Source organism: Rhyacophila brunnea, unplaced genomic scaffold (assembly GCF_057557595.1).
Source record: "Rhyacophila brunnea isolate RB1 unplaced genomic scaffold, BYU_Rbru_1.0 scaffold_1, whole genome shotgun sequence".
Classification (NCBI taxonomy): Eukaryota; Metazoa; Arthropoda; class Insecta; order Trichoptera; family Rhyacophilidae; genus Rhyacophila; species Rhyacophila brunnea.
Genome location: NW_028232751.1, coordinates 30,227,913 through 30,245,862, shown reverse-complemented (window position 1 = coordinate 30,245,862; position 17,950 = coordinate 30,227,913).

The following is a 17,950-nucleotide window of genomic DNA, read 5'->3' as shown; positions in this document are numbered from 1 at the left end:
TTTGTTACGCCAAAGAAGTGTAACTTCTAACGCGCGTACATACGTATTTAAATTAGCTAATTAAATGTTATTTTAAAATCTTGCCAACGGTTTCCATAGAACCGCTATATAAAAGCGCAGTATTGTTTTTCACCGCATACTACGTTCACGGAAAATTGGTCGCCATAGATAGTTGGCCGCAGTCCAAGCCCAAGATAGATTTTTTGTGTTAAATTTTATTTTTTATTGCCCTTATATCAAAAAAGTGTGGTGATAAAACGTACCACCATACCGTAATCAAAAATTATATCTGGTAGTGGATACTTGTGTGAATTTCTCTATGTAGTGATCACGTGGCAACAGGGGTAAAGTTTGAACCACACATGCTTGATATAGGCGCATTTACACAATATTACTAGTCGCTTCATAATAATATGTAGATGTCGCCTTTACTTTGTTGTTGTGAAAATACTTCTTTTAATAATTAATCATATTTTTTATTGTAAGTATACGTATGTATATACGTATTAACATTATATGTATAATTAATTAATTAATACACGTTCTTTACATATTATAACGATACCTTCTAATTCGACTCACTATTTACGATTCGTAAAGTGTAGGAATACATCTATCTATTTTTATTTGATATGAATTAAAATTATTTCACAACCTTTTCCTTTTCCATTAGAAGATTAGTAAAATAATCAAGAACATACAAAAGAGGTTAAGCAATTATTTATTTATTTTAATTAAAAAGGCTAGCGTATAATATTTCGCGTATTAAGGTAGTAATATTAATTTACAATTCATTGATTTGACTACCCCTGCCTTAAGGTAGTGCGGCAACTAAACAAAAGCTAGTATGATTCATGGCAGTATGTGACAACTGTCAAACAGGTAGTAGCGAGATGGCCAGGGGTGGCCATTTCCCGGTTTATATTAATTCCTAACGCTCTGTGCATCATATCTCACGTGTCAAAATTGCGCGTACTGCCAAAGTTGTAGTTTAAATAATCACGATTTGCCAACCCGACTGTCATTAATCATCTAGCCTAGCACTATCCAAGTATAAATAAATATATGTACATATAGAGAAAACACACAAGTAAATATATTTGTAATATCGTCAAGCAAATTAATATTCAGCTAAGTTTTATGCAAAGTTTTAATATTATCAAAAGGAATGCGACAGCCTGTTGTGAAGTCTAGCTTCTTCAAACTACTTTATCTACTTGTCTCTATCCGTGGTCACTGTTTCCAAATTCTGTTTTCCAATAATACGGCAATCATTGGTAGTACTAATAGCAAGCTTATTTTTATCTTTTTCTTTTCCTTATTGGAATTCTCGATATTACTCTCTTTATTGAACATACAAATCTCTTAGAAAACTTCTTAAAATATTGAATGTAATAAATTGATTTTTTAATTTTAATAATTTTTGTTGAACTTTTAATATTTCAGGATAATTGTGAAAAATTGAAACATTAAAACGGGTTATAAAAAAAATCATAACAAAAAAATACTTAAGCCCAGACGGCTAAAATTATTTAACATGGAACATGCTTTGCCCACTGATTCTCTGAATGCCGGTTGTCCAAATTCGAAAGAATACAAAATAAATTGCGGGACGCGGGCTTACACGTCGTTCCCGAAGCGCCGTTTGCGGCCGCGCTACTTGTGTGGCTTTATTTTTCATTACACCTGTGCGAGTTTTCGTAAAGAATCCGTTCGGTAGGTCAAGACAAAAGCATGTATCCATGCTAAAATATTGCACCAGACAGGACTTAACTTGCATCCATCGAATAACGGCCAATGTGCTTGACCAATTCGGACACATGCATCTTATCTCTTTTCTTCTAGGTCGTTCCCTCAACGCTGAGGATCGTAACTACTTTAGAATTTTGTCTTATTTTGAGTAACCAAGAGTTTTCACTACCGAAAATCTACACCTTGCCTAACTAATACGAAATAAACTAAGTTATGCAACTGAAATGCTTTACAAATTTCGTTAAATATTAGCAAAATTTGGAATTACATATAAGTACAAAATATTCAAAATTAATGTTTACGTTATAATAATTATTGGTATGGCCAATGTGAAATATTTTACATGGATGCAAATATTGTTAAAAATTTTCGAATGAAGTAACTTTTATCTCTATTTCCGTTTGGTTATTATTATTACGTTGTGCTAGATTTTATTTGGTTAAGTTTCGTTTACGTTAGGTAAGGTTTTATTAAGTGGGCTTAGGTTAGGTTTGGATTGGTTTGGTTAGGTTAGATTAGATTAGAATAGATTAGTTTATATTAGATTAGGATATGTTAGGTTAGGTAAGTAATCTAGTAACAAACGATAAAAGAGTCGATTTTAAAATCATTGATCTTTTTATCAAATATTATTTATATAATAAAAGGTTAGTTTCAATTGAGTTTTAAATATTATCAAAAATAGAGTTATCCATTTGTCATTACTTTTTAGAGTTGCCAATATTGTTTTTAGTAATCTATTATTTTTGCGATATGTACATATGTTATGTTATTAACTTCCCCAATAAAAGGATAATTTGTAATTATAATATAACCACAATAATTTAGTACTGGCGACCGAGAGCCTACTGGAACGATGAGATAATGGTGCTAAGCTGAAGTAGCTACATGGTGACGAAAAATGAATTGAAAACCGAAAATATTGCAGACAGTTGAAAATCATCCAAAACCAAAATAATATTTAAAAAATGCAAGAAAAGAATAAAGTCAAATAATGCCAAAAATGAAAAATAATTACTGATTTCCATTACTTTTTTTACGTATAAAGATCACAAAATAAACAGACGGTATGCTAGTGTATGATAATTTATTAATAATAATATACACGTTAAGATCAGTTTTCTGATCAAATTTTGTTAACAAATATGGTATATTAATAATTTATTACTAATTATTTTAAATGTTTAGGTAAAAAATAAATACAATTTTATTTTATGGTCTAGATTTGATTCTAAATTTCACAGTTGTTTTATATTTTACTATATCGACAATATACTCACTTAATTAGGTACTTACAAACATAAAATAGTAATAAAATACATTTTTCATTGATAGCTTTAAATAAATATTATATAATTATGGATAGTTCCACTTTTGATTTTATACAACTCAATTGTGTAATATTGAATGGGCGAGATCAGAGTTGTGAGTGTACATATTATTTATTTCGTTAGGAGAGTATAACTAATGTTGTACATGACAACGACCCGGGTAGTTTATTGCGACAAAACGTTATTGTTATCACTTATCACAACAACCATTTTAACAAAGTAGTCGGCATTATGCTTCGTTTGTATTTCTATTTGTGCGGGAGATTTGGAGAGAGTTTATATGAAGACAAATGAAACTTGATAATAACTGTTGCACAAGTTTCTCGCCTGGTGAGTTGTCGATCCCACCCTTCTCCCGAAATTCATTTCTTCCGGGAAATAATGCCAGGGAATCCGTACTAAAACTAACAGACACACTATACTGCGTAATCTACATACGATATGTAAACTTTACATCTAAGAAGCGTTCAAAGTTGTACCTACTGCGCGACATAAATTTAATATTATTTTAAAGACAACCACTAAATAACTATTTACATCATAATTAGGGTTTCCAATCCCGAGATCCCGAACTATTTTCGATACCCATGAATCCCGGGATTGGTAAACATAATCCCGACACTTTCGGGATTGATTTTTTTATAAATTTTTATGGAAAACAAAATATAACAGAAAAAATATTTTTATTAACATATACCTACTTAACTACATCAGAAATTAACTGAATTTGAATGAAGTTGAAGTGAAGAAGATGAATGTACACCCACGGTGACAGCGCGGCTTAAGCGTTGGACTATCACGCCGTGGGTTCAAGGTTCGAACCCTGGGTCTGGCAAGTACACATATTGTTTTTCAATTTGTGTGTGAGTCATGGTTTGGACCTAATAGGTTAAGCAAGTGGCTGACATCCGTTTCTCGTAAAAAACAAAATCTGTTAATACAACTCTGTGGAGGCCCATATTATCCTAATAGGATCCGACATGGTCGGAATGAAGTTTGATTTATTACCCGTGTGTAGCCAATTCATTTTATTTTTTCACATAAATTAATGAAAATGAGAAAGATTGTAAAAAATACAATGCTTCGTACTTTTAACAAAGTGATTCCGATATCATACGTTTTACGACAGTTTCATATTTGGCTGACTAATTAGATTTATGAAGCGGAAAGGTCATAAACCATGATTCGCTTATTTTAAATCTAGCTTACCCATTCATTACGTCTTTACTATCAGAAATAGCAATCTAATATGTAAACACTAAACACAATATTAACAATAAAATGTCTTAAATAGTATAAATTTAATTATACTACATTTATTTTGACCGATTTTATCAAGGTTTTATATAGATATAAAAAATTAATATTAACTATCGAAAAATGCCAATCCCGGGATATTTTAATCCCAAAATCCCGTGATCAAAAATTTGGCTCGGGGTTGGATTCCCTAATCATAACCAATTCTAACCATAATTATAAGGGCTTCTGTAAAAATATATACTAAGTAATTATAAATAATTGAGGTTATTAATTGAAGAATAAAAAAAATACCGGATTGTCTCAACTTTAATAAAATTGGGTATTATTTTCAAATAATCCAGTTTTATTCAAACATATTATTACTTATATAATAATATTATGTATGTACTACTAGTTGTATTGTCAGTAGCTGAGTTTTGCGGGCTCCTGAAATCCCGAACAATTTATTTAATGTATCCGGTTCAAATATAAGTAAAACTCATTTAATTACAATATGAAATCGAGTAGAAAACTTTGTTATACTATTGAAAATAAACATTAAATATTCTTTCACATACTTCTTCAAAAAATATTAGGCAGTCAATTAATAATAATCACTGTAACTAAGGATTCTTATAATTAATTAGGGTTTATTTATATTCTGTTAATTGTTTTTCTATACTTTGTTTTGTATATACGTTTAGTTGTAATGTAAATATTCTTTACAAATATATAATTATAATCTGATTTCTGACCTATATACTAGCTCATAATTATGATTTAATTAATATTTTCTAAATGATTTTACTTACTTCTTGGTCAGTAAAATAATCACCTTTTTAGTAATTGCGTAAAGAATATAAGAAGATGGTTAGGCAAATAACCAGATATCTATTTTAAGTAGTCTACACAATTTCACATAATAATAAAGTAATGTTTCTGATATATTTAAAGAGGATACAAATAACTTAATTTTTCGAGAATGAGGCTTTCAAGATTTTGGCCTTAGGGATTTTATCTGGAACCCTAATTCTACAATTTTTGTCCGCGAATGATACACCGCTTTATACTTCATAAAACCACTATCTTTACTGAGTATTAATAATATTATGGTCTACAATAATATACTCTACATGTTAATATAAAAAATATTATAATACGTTATCTCATTGGATAAAAAGTACATCATGGAGTGGCCGTCCTAGTCCAGTATGTAAAATACTGACATCTCATCCGACGGCTTCAGGTTCAATTATTCTTGGTCAGGACATAACATATTATGTATTTTTTTCAAATTCTGGGTGGTTACATTGTGATCGTTTTACTTATACTACTACACTATTATTATTGGGCCTCATGGTCTGATGTAGAGTTAAAATTAACAATACCTACTTATATATAATTTAAAAAAAAAATGAATTAATGTGACTGTTTTAAGATAAGTCACATCAACACGAGCCTAATTTTATGAGATTACTTATATTATTTATGCACTAGTTGTTTAGCCATATTACTGTGCAGCTTCGGAGAATAAAGTCGCATCCAGGGAACACAAACATATTCTGTAGTGCGTTAACTTCTGGGTGTTATTGTAAGAATATACGATTCTCAAGTGTGGATACATATGGGATAAAGACGTAAACACGTGTGAATATATTATTACCTACAATTTACGCGATTCAATATTGGTAATAATCAGAGGGCTGTGTATTTCTTGCATTTAAGTCATAAACCAAAACTGCTCCATCTTGGAAGACTATCTTTCGAATTTATATCTTATTAATCTATTCTGTGGTCACGCCACATTAAATCTAACCACTTACTAGTCACGCAATGATTTATATATAATTATATTTTTATAATCTACAGGCGATTCAAACATTTGATAGCAGAATAATGGATAATGTCATAATACAATAATTTCTTAAAGATCAATGTTTGTGTACTAAGTTTATAGTAACAATTATTGTCGTTTTTATCATTGTTTTCGTACAGGGATAAATTAAATATTCATTGGAATTATTTTTATTTTCATGTACACGCACAGCTTTGTTTCGCACAAATATATTTTTGTAATTTTACCTTTATATTATTACTAGTAGCTGTTTGGATAAGTGACACACTGATAGATTTTTAGCCAATAAACTGTCATAAGGTTTTAAAATATAGCAATAGTTATGGTGTTCGATTTTTATATTCGTGGTTGATATTTTCCACTCTTACTTTTATAGATTATTGTACCTTTTGATAAAGAAGTGATCGCTTTGTTTGGTTTTCGTGGAGAAAATTTTTATATTATTAGTAATTAGTAATTTCCAGTCCCAAACACTTTCAATAATTAGTTTATGTCTCGTTGACCTAATTTTTATTTGAATCCAAAAAACGAAGTAGTTAAATAAAAAATTATTATGATGTATGGATGGTATAAAATAACAATTTAATTGTTCTTTATTTTATCTCTTCTATATTTCAAAGCATCCCATTAGTGCTTTAGTTGACATGACATCTTCTAAAAAATGATTATAGGCTAACTTGAATAAAATAAAATCTTTCAACAAAATTATACAGCTACTAAATTCTTCACATACTTATCTACTTGTTTTTCACAGGACAAAATTAGGACATTAGTATATTTTAGTCTTTAAAGGTTTTTTTCGGCGTGATGATTTGATGAGTTCATTTATCTACGCATTATTTTTTTTACAAAATTTACTACAACTAAATAATTTATATAATTATGGATGTGAATAAGTAGTGGGTAGAAGAGGTTTGACAAGATTCTATAAGGAACAATAAAAACAAAGTAGGCCTTTTTTGTAAAATATTTTTACAGCTAGGTAAGTAGGATAATATTTGTTTTTCAAAACTTTTTATGTTTATTCACATAAATCTTATATCTTAATATCACTTTAATAGATATGCCAAATATACACACCCAAGTGTAAATGGAAAGTCTTTGTGTCATCTCCACATAATCGCTGTCAAAATAAACTTTTCGCAAGATTCACAAGAATTGGTAATCAAAATGTAAGAATTCACTAATATTAGAAAAAAGTAAGTTTTAAAATAAACATAACAACGAGAAAAGTCTCATTAATAACACTGAGGTTGGATAAGTAGTATCTATAAATGTATATTTGCTTAAACTTTTTTCGCAACAAAGCTGGTATCGAGTGAATCTTAAATTCGCTATAACGTTCATCCCAAACGCAAAATTACAAAACAGTGTGCATTTTTCATAATCACACACACACCTGCAAAATAACACTTCTGAGTAGAAAAGAAAAGTGCAAAAACTTGATGTACCTATCAATGTGGTATGGACAAGCGCATGCTAGGTATTATACTCAAGATCAAAAATATATTAATTGTATATGAAAATAAACGAGAGTATAATATTGTGATGCAATAGATTTTGGTAATTTTTGAATGAAATCAAAAGGGTACATAGAGCTAGAATCTTTGAACAGATCTAGTCATCCATGAAGTATAAAACGTCAAAAATTATATATAGACTTCTAAGTTTCTGGATTGTCCACATAAGACTAAGACGGAAGCATTTCTCAATTCTGCTAATATTTTATGGCGTTACTCAGTGGTATTGTGGAACTAGAGCGACCCGTGACAGGCCTGCATGGCATGCTCCTGAATTTATTCAAACAGTTTTCATAAATACCACGTTACACTGAATAATTTTATGTAAAATCACCAAAATATAAAAAAATTATATCGTTGTTATTCTAATCTTTAATAAATAGTAAATTAGGCAAAAAATGTGAGAATAAAGATTACTAGTTCAATTTCGGAGTATGTTTTTAACCCATAATATTATGATCTTCTTAGAATCAGATATGGTTATAATATATTATGTATAAAGATGTTTACGAGCTGTATTTTTATTAAAAAAATACTTGATCGTTAAATTAAAAAAATGTATATTTTGTCACATAGTGAGTTTTGCATAGCAGAAGATTTCTGGGAATATAATAATAATATATTTTACGTAGCGAAGGCGAACTTGTAAAGTCAATTATTTCCAATTCGAAGGATAGTCTCTGCTTAAAATTGGATAACACCAGCCTTGTACGCGTTTGAAATAATAATTATTAAATATTCATACAATGGCTTCCGTCATATAGTTTTCACGCCGGCCTTGTGTTTCAATAACAAAGGGTTGGATTTGTAATATTCAATTTGAATTAATTTCAACTTTGAACAATGGCACATATTCAGATACGACCCTCTGTGACGTGCCTCAAGTTACTCGAGTCCCGAACGAGGCCCCGCATAGAAGGAGGGCGCTTAATTTTTCAAACACCCACTAGTCCCTCTCTCTTGGGGACGAAATTGAACGAAATTTTCAGATAAATCAAAAGCAACTGCTCAAAAAATATCATAACCCATAAAACAAAGATAAATCCTGCAACATCCATTAATTATTAAATATTATTTATACACAAATTCTTTTTTGTTAAGTTCATTAATAATTTTGTACCAATATAAAATTATTATTCATACATAATTTGGAAACACTTATGAACTCATTATGAACATAATGAACTCTCTCGCCCATCACCTATATGTTTTTCAAGATTTTCTCTAGTAGTTGTGTAGTATGACAATTGTAAATTACACGTTTTACAATTTGCCATATCACAGTTCACCGTGAGCAATCTTACCAAAAATAGATGGCCGTATAGCATTGAGATAAAACAATTACGCAGTATTCATAGAGCATTGCAGACAGTAATATTCCAACATTTTTAAATTGAATAAGAACATTCATTTGATATTGACTGATATCAAAAATAATATCTGATAATCTCATTAAAATCAGATAATTGATATTTACGAGCACCTGTCAGAATTTTATATAGATATAATACGATATTTGAATGGATTTAAGTTTTGTACTTAAATCCATTAGAATTTAAATTCAAATTCCATCAAGTACCTTCGGTCGATAGTATTAATAATACGATATGATTGTAATTATAATTTACTTTATTTTATTTATACATGGGTTTGATCTCAATGCTATACAGCCATCTATTACCAATACAAAAGCTCACAATGAGCTGTGATATGGCCAACCGTATAAATACGTACAAATTTACGGACACGGCACGAATTATCTTATATATTAAAACTTTAAATGAAAGAATTGTCTTAAATCTTGAATAATTAATGAATTACAAAATATTCATTGAATAAAAATATTTATTTTGAATAATAATTAATGATCCGAATGCGAATTTTCGAATCCTAGAAATATCTCCAATCACTTTTACCCAAAGTAAGCAGTTCTCATCACTGGCTTAATACCATACCACTCCATTTCCTGTGACGTTTGAGCCAAATGCGTTATGAAAATATATATTTTGACATAAGTAATTTCGACTTCTTAGAATCGCAACGTCCTGGACATTCTTTGGAAGAATGTCGGTAGGTATATTGCAATACAGATAAATATCATTTATAATATTAATTCTTATTCAGACTGCTATTACCAATTATAGGACATTTCCATTTACCTCCACTGCATCCGGTAATATGCATTCCAAAACAGGCATATTATGATAGTAGTTTATAGACTTCTCAAGGACACTAAAGCTCAAATTACATTAGCAGATTCCTAGGCCGGCTGTATGACCGACCGTCTGCCAAGATTGTCCCCGATTATAAAATATCACTTTTGAGTCGTTCCTTTCGAATCGTGACCGAATACCTCTTTTTAGGGAACGATCACCCGACGATTGTGTTGAAGATAACCGAGATCGTATGAAAACATCCGAATTAACATTGAGCTTCCGTGTATGTTCGTACGTGGCGTGCACTGTCTTGCGTTTGACATAACAACACAATTTTTACGTTTACAAAATGAAGGCTGTTTGTTTTTTTTATTATTTTAATAATAAAATAATAATATACTTAATACTAACATCATAGTAAATACAGTATAAAATTTGTTACTTGTCTAAAACTAAATAAATCATCTTCAATATTTTCTATTGGCATTTAAAGTAACAACATAATAATTATTATGAGTGAAGATTGTTTAGTGTTGTTATAAACCAATCAAATCAAGCGTCAATACGATCGAGTTGGTAGCTGAATCGTTCCGTATAATTGGTATTTAAAGTTGACAACAATTACTCATGATGATCGTTGAATCTGGTTGGGTCTGCGAGTTTGCTGGTGTAATTATTACTGTTGTATTTTGCTTTAAATATTGTCAAACGGATTAAATTGATGCCTACATTATTCGTGGTTGATCACGAAATAGAAAATAATTGAGGCATTCAAATCTTGTTTATTTTAATAGTGCCAAGAAGGAATGCCAAATATATGTAGTAATAATTAATTAGTAATATAATAATACGGATATGGGAAATGTGAAAAACCAAGAAACGCATCTCCATCCTTTTCTCATGTCATGTTACATATTTTTTGTTTGTTAAATTTATTATATACTTTTTCTTGTCCATTACTTTTTATAATAACGTGTGTCCTGTTATACTACTGTTATAACTTCCCAGTACCTATATTAAATACCTCATTTATGTGGTAATTTTGACGAAAATGATTTATTTATATCACGTGATTCGCATTTTTTTCTCTACTGTCGGTACCTATTATATCATTTGTAGAAAGATGAAATATAAAAATTTAATTGATAATAAATTAATAATAATTAAGGGCATCCAAAATCATAAATCCTGATTATTAATCCTTTGTGAGTAGTATTAAATTTAATAATCTTATATGAACACGGCATGTTCACCATATTATAATTCAACGTATTCAACACGCTGGATATAGAATTATTTATATGGGATGAAAACATGGAGAGATCTACTATTGTTATATATTATAATCAATATATTATTATAAAAGAAAGATTATCCAATTTCAATTTATGATTAGGACAAAAAATGTTAAAAAATATATAATATGTACCATTATAAATATATATTATCTCAGAACATTACTAAAACCACATTGAGGGTATTTGATATACAGGGACAATAATATATACACATGCAATATGACATGTTTCTTGATAGAAGTTTATAATGACAATTGGTCAAGTCAGTATTTGAAACACGTTTAAGACTTGTTATACTATAGGTACTATTATATATACTTAATTCGTTAAAAATACACCTTTAATACATCAGGATATGCTTCAAAATATTTTTTTAATCGTATCCTGAAAATTCAAAGATGTATTATTTATATGTAGCGATCGTCAAACAATACAATGCAATTCCGATCTCCAACACAACAATGTTATTTGAAATTTGAATTTTCTTTAACAAAAGAATTCTAACAATCATATTTTTTCGTATTGTGTTTAGTTACACAAGAGATTTTATCAAAAATCTTACCAACATTCAACTTTTTTATTTTCTTATTAGGATTAGGCCACACTGAATGGAATTACAGAAATAATGATCGCGTTTCTACACTCTGCACACAAGCTCTAAACATTAAAAAATAAGGAAGAAGAACACGCAGTGATAACTTAAAAACCTATTACGATATATTTAACAGTTTATATTTTATTATGAGAAGTTGCATACAGAATAAAATTATTCAATCTGTAATTATCATTTGTGGAGAGAGGCATAACTCTGCGTTTGTATTGTTACTAAAATGGTTACCCAATTAAATGCCTTGGTCAAATTACTAATATATAATTATAATTAATTGTATAAAAAACTTATTGTAGGTTTGTAGCGATAATTTGAGTCATAATTTTTCATTGAAGAATTAACATATAAATCTTAGAGTACACGCATTATGCTTGCCACAATTGTAATGATTGTGTGAATAATTTATTCATTAGCCTTAGTAATCTATCAGCATGCAAGATGGTGGATTCTTTGAATGATATAATATTCGTTATTATTATTTTAAGGATGGTTTAACTACAAACCATGCGTATTTTTGTCTGATACGTGAGTATATTGTATTGGCCATGTCTCAAGGATGAATTGTCAAAAAAATTCATATTCAATAAACTTGATGATAAAAATAATATGATATATGAACATAATACTGCAGTGGTTGAACTGTATAGAAACGATCACAGCATACTTGACGTTAAGGTAGCAAAGGATTTTACGAGGCGTAAGCTACGTAAATTTCTTTGTAGAATCTTTTATTTACCTATTTCACATTACGTTGCATTCCATCATATGAAGGGGTTATCGCAAGATAATGATATGCCACATAATTATGAATTTGTTGATTTTAAATAAAACCAATTCCCAGGGCATAGGTACTCATGTTTTACTTAAGACACTTTAAAAAAAATACACAGATGTCTCAATAATTATGATCAATGTGTAGTTCTTACAAATTCAAACTTTGCTAAAAAATGGTAATAACAATAATATGATATGCCATGCCAGTCAAATTTGATATCGGTCAGTCATCCACGCCTTTTGCTCCAAACAGAATAATTAGATGTGAGATATATCGAACATTTTAATGAGGATAGTAATTTTTCCTATTACAATAGTGAACAAACAAGAACATTAAATTGCTCATATCTCCAAACTATGTATATGTGGCATATCATTGTCTTGCAATAACCCCTTCATATGGGGTATGCGCCTCACACTACAGACAAATACGATCACTTACCATAATCAGCATATGCTGTAGTATTGTAATAAGCATATACTGCATTCACAGCACTGTTTGTATAGAACATCCTTCCACAGTTGAGCGCTGACCGAATTCAACTTGCTACGGAATTTAGTTTGTTCAAAATCTTGCACCGATTTTGTACTTCCTCGTTTATATATCCCATGCCAAAAAGAGGTACTCTAAGCTTTGATTCTGGCAATAAACACTTAGCATGTAGCTATAACCTATGATGAGATACAAGTTGCAACTATAAGCCCGGTCGCACATTTAAACTCGTCCGACTGCAATATGCCGAATTTGTTGATATCATTTTGCTGGCACAGGTGGCTTGGTTGAAAAAAAATGTTTATTGTCGCATGCAACATAATAATATTATGTTGTTATGAAGCACACAGCATGAATTCCACTTGTGTGCAATTCAAATAGTCAACTACCACGCCGCATAAAGTCCATACTATTTTATAGCGCCCCAGTAATTTACAACCTAGTACACAGTATAGTCGCGCCATCTCGGAGGGCCTGTCTGTGTCAGATCACGAGACGGCAAAAAAGTCAAATGGCGGCGATTATAATGAAATGACATTTCAGGTGACGAAATATCCTTCCAACAATTATTGTAATCCAGTGTATTTGCATATTTTAATTGAGAGTTATTTTCCCGTTATTTCTGCATACTTATTTACTTAAAAGTCAATAAAAATCGCTGTTTATTTGACTAATATTCAAAAACGTTTGTTAATTTTGACATGAGTTCGCGTCGAGTCATTGTCATGGCTCTGCACAAGAGACAGACTCAATATGGTTGGCTTTTATGATTTATAGCTGTGCTCATGTCGAGTTGAATTTCAGTGTGCATTGCACCTAACTGTTAATCGTGTGCACGTGGTCTTATGTTACAATGATTTTTTTCTTATTATTACCCTATTTGTGAGTTATTTTGCTAGTTGAAAGGGTATGAGTTTTTGGATAGTAATGAGGTATAGGTAACATAATATGCATGTAGTTTCAGTGGCTTCAGTAAATATAATGATTTAATTATTAGTCAACTTCAAGTGTTTATTACCTGAAATTCTACTTATTAACACCAAAATAAATCGCTCTTATAATAGATTGAAACTATAGTAATGCTAAATTGATTTATTGTTTTTAAATATGTTACTGTGATAGAGTATTTAAATTTCAGAATGACCCCGTTTCAAATAGTAAAGTTTCATTTTCCAGAAATTAATTATTTACTACGAAAGCTAAATAATATAGTAAGTCATCTAAGCACGCCAAAGTGTTTAACCCTTATAATGCCAAGTGTCGATAGCTACCGTCCGCAGTATAATGTTCTGTGAAACCGACGACAGAATGGCGAGTGATTGTAGTTTCAGTTGCATATAGTTATTCGAAAAGTAACCAACCTACAATTATTCTGATAAAAATATTTTTAAAGCATTACACTCACATTTGAAAGTCAATTAACTCTTATTATTCTTATGTTATAACGTTTTATATAGTAGCAGTTTAATGTAATTAGAGGCCTGATGTACTGAAAGGTTTGTAGGTCCTTCATTTTTTTCTTATGTGATAAAGACAAATCGAGTGTTACGATATGGTTATTTGAGGCGTCTAATTACAAAAAGCGACAAGTTCACAATTCAATATTTTCGGGAAACAACATTTTTATGTTTCAAGCTTCAATTATTTGTATTAACGTGAGATTATTTTTTCCGTTGTATTCTATGTCGAAATTAGAACCAAGTGGCAATTTGTTTCAGCCGATAAACTCTTAAATGTAATGAATATAGGCAAAATAAAATTCGACGTAGCGCTACTTGTACCTCACTTTTTAATTTATTCTGCATAAGGCACGTATTTCCGTGGCACTGTCATGAGTTTACCAGATGCTACTGCATGGGGGACGCCCTTTTCAACATTGAATGTTCCCTTATTGGTTGACTTAAACACGCGCGAAATCAACCAAGCTTTACATATTATGAAACATGGACTTGGCGCTTTTTATAATAAATTGAGACTTAAAATATTTTTTTTCGTAGGGTTATGTCGCGTTTTGGAATTTATAGATCAATACATATTGTGTAAAATTATACAAAGAATACGTGCGTATTTTTTCACGATTTTGACCAAATGTGGACTTATCGCTTTTTGGAATTAGACGCCTCATTTGTTGCATACATTAGTTGTTCATTTGATAATTTTATAGTTAAGGAAACTGGTAAGTAATGTGTGACCCTCGTGTACCTTGCGCTTCTTCAGCCATGTATTGTTGAATGTGCTCAAGAATATTTGACAAAATGACACCTGCATTGACAACATGCCGTTCTCTAACTACTTTGAGGTGCCATACGTGCACTCCTTGCGCCCTGCCAATATGCACGCATGCACCGACCGACTACTTTGTGTGTATTTTATTACTTATGGTAATACATTATCGCCCATATACTCCCAATAAACAAATATATTTTATATTATGAAATAAGTAATTACAAAAACACTACTATATTGCAAAACTAACATAAGTGAAATTTGAACCAAAAATATGAATTCTAGGATAAAAAAAACCTTCAATGAATTAGTCCCAATGCTACTTTGAAAAAAAATCGTTAAAATGAAATAGTTATTCTAAGAGATAATGTGAAAATATTAGTTTTTAATTACGTAGATACCTGAATAATTAGCAATTTAAAAGGTAGGTCAGGTTTTCATTAAGGTAGAAATGCGATTTTTTGCTTGTGATGTGGGTTGGCTGTTTTCTGCATAAATATGTCTAACTCGTACCTACGCGTGTATATTATAAATTTTCAATTGGGACATAACACCGCAAACTTTGCGCCGGAACAAAGGGGTAGTAAGTTTGAAGGTAGTGGATATAAGACAGAGAGGGCCAGCGTAAGTTAAGGGCATTGTGAAGCACATTAAATAAATCTAGTCGCATTTGAAATTTTGGTATTAACAAGGCTCAACTAAATTAATTAATTGAATAACTGAGTATACTAGCATACTACCGACAATCATTTACATATTATTATCATTTCATTTAAAACAGTCTCGAATGCGACGTTCAAGCACACTTCAGACTTGCAGTTATTTATTAGTGGATAAGAAATGGAAATTTAAAAAATCAGTAATAATGTAAATTTTTAAATGCGGCCGAAATAAAAAAAAGTTTTATTGACTTTGATCGGATCTTAAATTTATTTTTAATATTTATTTACATGTTTTGAAAATCTCGATTTAAAGACAAAAACTCAGATAAATATAAGTGTAGATTCACTGTTAATACTAAGTCGGTGTTTTGTAAAAAGGGCAATTAACCATAATGCTATTTTACAGGAGGAGGATTTTTAACTTATGATATTTATTTGTTTATTACCTGTAGATGATTATAAATACCTAACAAGTTTATAATAAAGCTTAAAAAGAATACTGTCATTATAATAGGTATTATTATATAATATTTTACAAGGCCTAATACCTTTTACACATTACACATTTTTCACATTTGCTTTTTATTTCGTAATTTTATTTAATTTAATTTTAGTCGATTATCGTTTTTAAGTACTTTCCTGTAAAGATACAAATTCTATAATAAAAATATTATAATAAACAAATAGGTACAGTAAATATAAAACAATGATTCGGTTGGTCGATGGTGTGCATGAGGATGGGGAGCCGTACTAAATACCTGGCAACCGATGAGCGCGTATTCGTAGGTATTCATACGCATACAATCCACGAACCGAATCATTGTATTGATTTTACTGTACTATAATAATGTGACGTTATTATGTAAAAAAAAACTCTCTTTTAATTAAGTATGAGACCATTTCATCCTAGCGGATATTTTTAATTTGATGAAATCGGTGTTATATTAAATTAAAAATTAAGAACAAAGGAAGAAAAATAAAAATCACGTAGTTTACATAATATTAAATTGTTTTGTATGATTTAGTCGTATATTATTTGAGTAGGTAGAATTCTATTTTACAAAATCACAATTTATATCATATTAAATTCTACCAATTTTTCAATATTATACAGTTATTTCATTTACAATACCATTAGCAAAAACTACAAAAATAAACGCTTTGTCTACGTTTATATATACCTAATACTCATATTATAGAATACCTACTAATATGGAAACTATATTATTTGATAAAAAATATTTACTTATTATACAGGTTATTATTTATCTCTTGAATATCTGCCTTTCCGTGCCATAGAATTCATTTATTTTAAATAAGTGAAAGTTAATAATTTATTATAATGTTTAACAATCGATACATAAAGTTATAAATACCGGCATTATAAGCCACAACTATTATGAAATACACCCATTATACACAGATTAACGTATGATCATATTATTTTTGACCAACGCTAGACCGATTCCAGTTTAAATTTTGATTTAATCATTATTAATTAAACTAACAATTAAGCAAAAATGAGAACAAATAAAACTGCGAGTCTTATCAGCAAACATCTTTATTTGATCTACAAAAGCAACTAGTCTAATATCCTATCCCGTAGTACAAAAATTCTGATGTACAAGACGTTGATCCGACTGATTTACCTATTACATTACTTTAGAAGGTATGTGAGCGTGTGGTCAATGTATGAACTTTCCTTTTGAATAAATTTATATATTATACTATTAACATTAATTATTAGTCGTGTAGTAAGGCTGGAGAGACCCGGGGCCATTTTTACAGAACGAAGAGCGTTCCGATACTTTTCGAAATATGTTTAATCAATATTATTGATATTTTCATCTTGAAAAATAATCAATAAATTAAATGAAAATATACATACTCGTAATTGGGAGGAAGAAAACGAGAGCAATTAGTCAGTTCAATTCCTAAGTACTTATTGTAAAATGTAAGCCATGTTCTACTTATCGCCTTAGAATCTCGTCGCTTAATAGTTATCATTCATTACTGTCGTGATTTTTTGCTTGG